This window comes from Panthera onca (assembly GCF_046562875.1).
Source record: "Panthera onca isolate mPanOnc1 chromosome Y unlocalized genomic scaffold, mPanOnc1 haplotype 2 h2.ChrY_unloc_4, whole genome shotgun sequence".
NCBI lineage: Eukaryota > Metazoa > Chordata > Mammalia > Carnivora > Felidae > Panthera > Panthera onca.
The window spans coordinates 2,387,935-2,395,009 of NW_027675867.1; positions in this window are offsets into that span (position 1 = coordinate 2,387,935).

Below are 7,075 nucleotides of genomic sequence, written 5' to 3' on the forward strand. Positions count from 1 at the left end.
TCAATGCCCGTCACCCACTTTCCCCTCTCCCCAACCCCACGTCAACCCTCAGTCTGTTATCAGTATTGAAGAGTCTCTTATGGTTTGCCTCCCTCCCTCTCTATAACTTTTTCCCCCCATCACCTTCCCCATGGTCTTCTGCTGAGTTTCTCCGGATCCACACATGGATGAAAACATATGGTATCTGTCTTTCTCTGCCTGCCTTATTTCACGTAGCATAATACCCCCCAGTTCCATCCACGTTGCCACAAATGGCCAGATTTCATTCTTTCTCATGGCCAAGTAGTATTCCATTGTATATACATAAACCACAACTTCTTTATCCACTTGTCAGTTGATGGACAGCTAGGCTCTTTCCATAGTTTGGCTGTTGTTGAAAGTAGTGCTATAAACATTGGGGTACATGTGCCCCTATGTCTCAGCACTCCTGTACCCCTTGGGTAAATTCCTAGCAGTGCTACTGCTGGGTCTTCGGGTAGGTCTATTTTTAATGATTTAAGGAACCTCCACACTGTTTTCCAGAGCGGCTGCACCAGGTTGCATTCCCACCAACAGTGCAAGAGGGTTCCTGTTTCTCCACATCCTCATCAGCATCTATAGTCTTCTAATTTTCTCATTGTAGCCACTCCGACTGGCATCAGGTGATATCTCATTGCGGTTTTGATTTGGATTTCCCTGGAAAGGAGTGCTGTTGAGCATTTTTTCATGTGTCTCTTGACAATCTGGATGTCTTTTTTAGAACAGTGTCTGTTCATGTCTTCTGCCCATTTCTTCACTGGATTATTTGTTTCCCAGGTGTGGAGTCGGTGAGTTCTTTTTATAGGTTTTGGATAGTAGCCAATTATCCAGTGTGACTTTTGTACACATCTTTTCCCATTCGGTCAGTTGCCTTTTAGTTTTGTTGATTGTTTCCTTCACTGTGGAGAAGTTTTTTATTTCAATGTGGTCCCGATAGTTCATTTTTGCTTTTAGTTCCGTTGCCTTCGGAGATGTGTCAACTAAGAACTTGCTGACGCTGAGGTCAAAGACGATTTTTCCTGCTTTCTCCTCAAGGGTTTGATGGTTTCCTGTGTGACATTCACGTCCTTCATCCATTGTGTGTTTATTTTTGTGAGTGGTGTAAGAAAGTGGTCTAGTTTCATTCTTCTGCATGTTGCTGTCCACTTCTCTCAGCATCATTTGTTAAAGAGACTGTCTTTTTTTCCATTGGATATTCTTTCCTGCTCTGTCAAAGATTAGTTGTCCATATGTATGTGGGTCCAATTCTGGGGTCTCTATTCCATGCCATTAAGTCTATGTATTTGTTTCTATGGCAATATCATGCTGTCTTGATGGTTATAGCTTTGTGGTACAGGCTAAAGTCTGGCATTGTGGTGCCTCTCACTTTGGTTTTCTTCTTCAGTATTACTTTGGCTATTCAGGGTCTTTTGTGTTTCCATACACATTTTATGATTGCTTGTTCCAGCTTGGAGAAGAATTCTGGTGCAATGTGATTGGGGCTGCATATAATGTGAGGACTGCGTTGGGTCATACTGATATTTCGTCAATATTCATTCTTCCAATCCATGAGCATGGGATGTTTTTCGCTTTCTCTGTATCTTCTTCAATTTCCTTCACAAGCTTTCCATAGTTTTCAGCATAAAGATCTTTTACATCTTTGGTTAGTTTTATTCCTAGGTATTTTTTGACTCTTGTAGCATTGTAAATTGGATCCATTTCTTTATTTCTCTTTCTGTTGCTTCATTATTGGTGTATAAAACACAACCAATTTCTGTACATTGATTTTGTACCCTGCAACATTGCTAAATTCATGTATCAGTGCTAGAGGACTTTTGGCGGAGTTTGTCGGATTTTCCATGTATAGTGTCATGTCATCTGCAAAAAGTGGAAGTTTGACTTTGCAAATGATGATACCTGTAATTTCATTTACTGTCTGATTACTGATGCTAAAACTTCCATCACTATGTTCAACAACCGGGGTGAGAGTGGACATCTCTGTCTTGTTCCTGATCTCAGGGGGAATGGTTTTAGTTTTTCCCCATTGAGGACGATTTTTACTGTGGGCTTCTCATAAATGGCTTTTATGATGTTTAAGGTATGTTCCTTCTATCTTAACTTTCTTGAGGGTTTGTATCAAGTAAGGAAGCTGTATTTCTCAAATACTTTTTCTGCACCTATTGACAGTGTATTATGGTTCTTACGTTTTCTTTTACTAATGTCATATAGCACATTGATTGATTTGTGAATATTGCGCTAGCCCTGCAGGCCAGGAATGAATCCCGCTTGATCGTGTTGAATAAGACTTTCTATATGCTATTGAATGTGATTTGTTGGTATCTTGTTGAGAATTTTTGCACCCCTATTCATCAGGGATATTGGCCTGTAAATCTCCTTTTTTTCTGTGTCTCTCGTTTGGGAAGCAAAGTAATGCTGGCTTCATACAATGAGTCTGGAAGTTTTGCTTTCATTTCCATTTTTTGGAACAGCTTGGGAAGGATAGCTATTATCTCTACTTTAAATCTCTGCTAGAATTCGCCAGGGAAGCCACCTGGTCTAGGACTCTTATTTATTGGGATATTTTTGATAACTGATTCAATTTCCTCACTAGTTATGGGTCCGTACACATTTTCTATTTCTTCCGGTTTGAGTTTTGCAAGTGTGTGGTTATGGAGGCATTTGTCCATTTCTTCCAGGTTGTGCAGTTTGTTGGCATAGAAGATTTTATAGTGTTTCCTGATGATTGCTTGAATTTCTGAGGGATTCGTTGTAATAATTCCATTTTCATTCGTGATTTGACCTATATGGGTCCCCTCTCTTTTCTTTTTGAGAAGCTAGGCTAGACGTTTATCACTTTTGTGTATATTCTCAAAAACACAACTCTTGGTTTCATTGATGTGCTCTACTGTTTTCCTTTAGACTCCATATTGTTTATTTCTGCTCTGATCTTTATTATTTCTCTTCTTCTGCTCGGTTTGGGGTGCCTTGCTGTTCTGCTGCTAGTTCCTTTAGGTGTGCTGTTAGATTTTGTATTGGGGATTTTTCTTGTTTCTTGAGATAGGCCTGGATAGCAATGTTTGTTGTTGTTGCTGTTGTAGTTGTTTTGTTTTGTTTTGTTTTGTTTTGTTTTGTTTTGTTGTTGTTTTGTTTTGTTTTGTTGTGCCCTGTCAGGACTGCCCTTGCTGCATCCCGAAGGTTTTGCATTGTTGTATTTCGTTTTCATTTGTTTCCTTATATCTTTTAATTTCTTCTCAAATTGCTTGGTTGACTCATTTTCGTTAGTGGGATGTTTTTTAACCTCCATGCTTTTGGAGATTTTCCATATTTTTTTCTGTGGTTAATTTAATGTCCCTGCAATTACCACATTCTTATCAATAAGGTTCTGTATGGTTTTAATTAATTGTTTTATATACTTGTGTGTCTCCGAATTTGGTGTGTAGACATTGAAAATGTTTAGCTCTTCCTGATGGAGAGACCCTGAAATTAATATAGAAAGCCCTTCATCATCTCTTGTTACAGCCTTCAATTTAAACTCTACTTTGCATGATATAAGTTGGCTACTCCAGGTTTCTTTTGACCACCAGTAGCATGATAGATTGTTTTCCATCCCTCCCTTTCAATCAGAAGGTGTCCTCATGTCTAAAATCTGTCTCTTGTAGACAGCAAATAGGTGGGTCTTGTTTTGTTTTTTGTTTTTGTTGTTTCTATCCATTCTGATAAGCTATGTTGTTTGGTTGGAGCATTTAGTCCATTGAAATTCAGTGTTATCAGGGAAAGATATGCGTTTAGAGTCATTGTGATGTCCGTAGGTTTCATGCTTACCTTGGTGCACCAGTTTCCTTTCCCACCAACAGGGAGAGAGGGTTACTCTTTCTCCATATGCTCGCCAGCATCTGTGGTTTCCTGAGTTGCTCATTTTAGCCACACTGACTAGTGTGAGGTGGTGTCTCAGTGTGGCTTTGATTTGTATTTTCCTGATGATGAGTGATGTTGAGTATCTTTTCATGTGTCTGTGGGCCATCTGGATGTCTCCTTTGGAAAAGTGTCTATTCATGTCTTCTGCCCAGTTTTTCACTGTATTACATTTTCCCGGTGTGACTTGGGTAAGTTCTTTATACATTTTGTATAGTAACCCTTTACCAATATGTCATTCACAAATATCTTCACTCCTTCCATCGGTTGCCTTTTAATTTGGCTGATTGTTTCCTTTGCAGTGCAGAAGATTTTTATCTAGACCAGGTCCTGATAATTCATTTTTGCATTTCATTCCCTTGGCTTTTGAGACTTGCCAAGGAAGAAATTGCTGCAGTTGAGGTCAAAGGGTTTTTTTTCCTCTTTTCTCCTCTAGTGTTTTGATGGTTTCCTGTCTACATTTAAGTCTTTCATCCATTTTGCATTTATTTTTGTGCACGTTGTAAGAAAGTCATCTAGTTGATTCTTCATCATGTTGCTGTTCAGTTCTCCCAGCACCATTTGGAAAGAGACTGTCTTCTATGCATTGGATTCTCTTTCCAGCTTTGTCAAAGATTAGTTCAGCATACATTTGTGGGGCCCCTTCTGGGTTCTCTATTCTGTTTCATTGGTTAATGTGCCTGTTTCTGTGCCAATGTCATACTATCTTGATGATTACAGCTTCGTAGGAGAGTCGAAAGTCTGGGCTGCCTCCCACTTTGGCTTTCTTTTTTCAACATAACTTTGGCTACTCAGGTTCTTTGGTTGTTCCGTGCCAATTTTCAGATTGCTTGCTCCAGTCTGGAGAAGAATGTTGGTACAATTTTGATTGGTATTGCATTAAAAGTGTAGATTGCTTTGGGTAGTATTGACATTTTAACACTATTCATTCTTCACTCTATAGGCATGGATTGTTTTTTTTTTTTTTTCCTGATTTTGTTGTGTCTTCATCATTTTCCTTCATACATTTTCTATACTTTTCACCGTACAGATCTTTTACATCTTTGGTTAGGTTTCTTGCTAGGTATTTTATGGTTCTTGGTGAAATTGTAATTGGCATTGATTTCTTGACTTCTCTTTCTGTTGCTTCCTTATTGATGTATAGAAATGCAACCAGTTTCTTTACATTGATTTTGTATCCTGTGAGTTTGGTCAATACATGTTTCAGATCTATCAGCGTTTTCATGGAGTCTTTTGGGTTTTCCGCGTTCAGTCTCATGTCATCTTTGAAAGGCCAAAGTTTGACTTTCAGTGATATATGTTCAGTTAAGTGTAGTTAAAAAGAATTTACCCTTTGGGCTCTATGGTAACTTCATAATTGCACAATAAGTGAGAAATAAGCAAGAACTTTGCATGTTATCCCACATTAGGTTTGGTAACTGGTATCTAACTCTTTAAAATATATTGAATTCCTCATGATATGGATAGAAGTATGAAACATCTAACTTCACCCAGTGCACACGTGTGTATTTGTAAACACATATGCTAATCAGCAAAATTGTAATACTAGTGAGGTGTACCAAATTTTACACGTTTATGGTACATATAATATTGTTTTACCGTCTTTATGGTAGCATCCTAAATAAGACATTTGGAATCAAGGAGAGAATCCAGAACCTACAGGGTACATTCTCCATGCTCTATCCTGGCTTTCAAATAAATGAACAAATGGAATTAAAAAAAATAGATTGCACTGGTAATCATGTTTATTGCAATTGTGCGATAACTTTTTATGGGCTCTAGCCATAATAAGAGTACACGTGAATAGGGTTTGGAAATAACACCTATTTATTACTTGGTTTGACATGACAAACTCACTAGCAACATATACTTTCAAAAACTTTTTTAATTTTTACTATTCATTTTTTCAGATATTCTATAAGGCCCAATAATGTATTACTCCACATGTAGAAGAGCAAAGGTAGAAATGGTGAACTTTGCATGTGTTACAATGGCTATCATATAATATTATTTGATATCCTAGAATTTTAAACAATTATACAGCTGCAGGACTCATGCTAGGTATTTAAACCTTGACATACTTTAGCTTTCTGTTTTTCATTATTCAATAGTTTTATTAGAATTAGCTTTTGCTACAATCTCATAACTATTAACTTGGGTAATAGACATCCAAGTTTCCAGCTTATCTGTTTTTGTATCAGTGATTAAAATCAATCCCTATGTCATTGCCTTTTTAATTAACCATGGCTATGGTTTAGTTCTTTTATCACTGCAATACTAAATTCTCTGTTGTCTTCTATGCCTTTTTTCAAGCTCAGTGATTAATCTTATAACAATTATTCTAAATTCTTGTTGTTATACTGCTTTTATCTATTTTGATCAATTCTTTAACGCTTACTTCTCCTGGAATTTCGTCTGAGGGGAATTCTTCCATTTCATCATTGTGGATAGTTTTCTATTCCTTATGTGTTTTAACGTTTTTTTTGTTGCTGTTGTTGTTGTTGTTGTTGTTGTTGTTGTGTTGTTTTGTTTTGTTTTGATTTGTTTTGTTTTGTTTTGTTTTGTTTTATGTGCTCTGCACCTGAGAGCACTGCTATATTAAAATGGACTCATCCCCTCTCCATGGCCTGGCCCTTCTGGAGGTGTGTTTTGGAAAGTGTTACTTGCTTTGTGTTGCTATGACTTTCGTTGTTTGATTTCTCATCTCAGAGTGATTTTTGAAAATCCCACGAGGTTTGCTTTGATTTGCTCCTTGAAGTACCGAATGAAGTAATTGGAGGTTTGCACTACCTTGACAGGGGTTAAAACACTTTAAGTTGCCAAGGATGGATGTTCTTGCCCTTCCCAACAATGGGGGTTTCTCCTGGTAGTGAGATCCTGGAGATGTGATGGCGCCAAAGCCTGGGCACCACAGAGACGTCTCCTCCGAAAGGCTCTGGGCAGCTGCACTTATGAAAGCCGCTCATTTTCTGATTTCCCAGAAGTTACCTTGGGCAAAATTGTGGATTTTTTAAATTACCCGGCCCCATCAATTTCTTCTACCAGCCAGATCTTCGATTGTAGGCAAATGATACCTCAGAGTATGCTTTTCCAATTTGTAAAGGGGAAGTATAACACCTATGTTCAGTATAGTTGTGAGATTATTGGTAATGCCTGTAAAACGTGT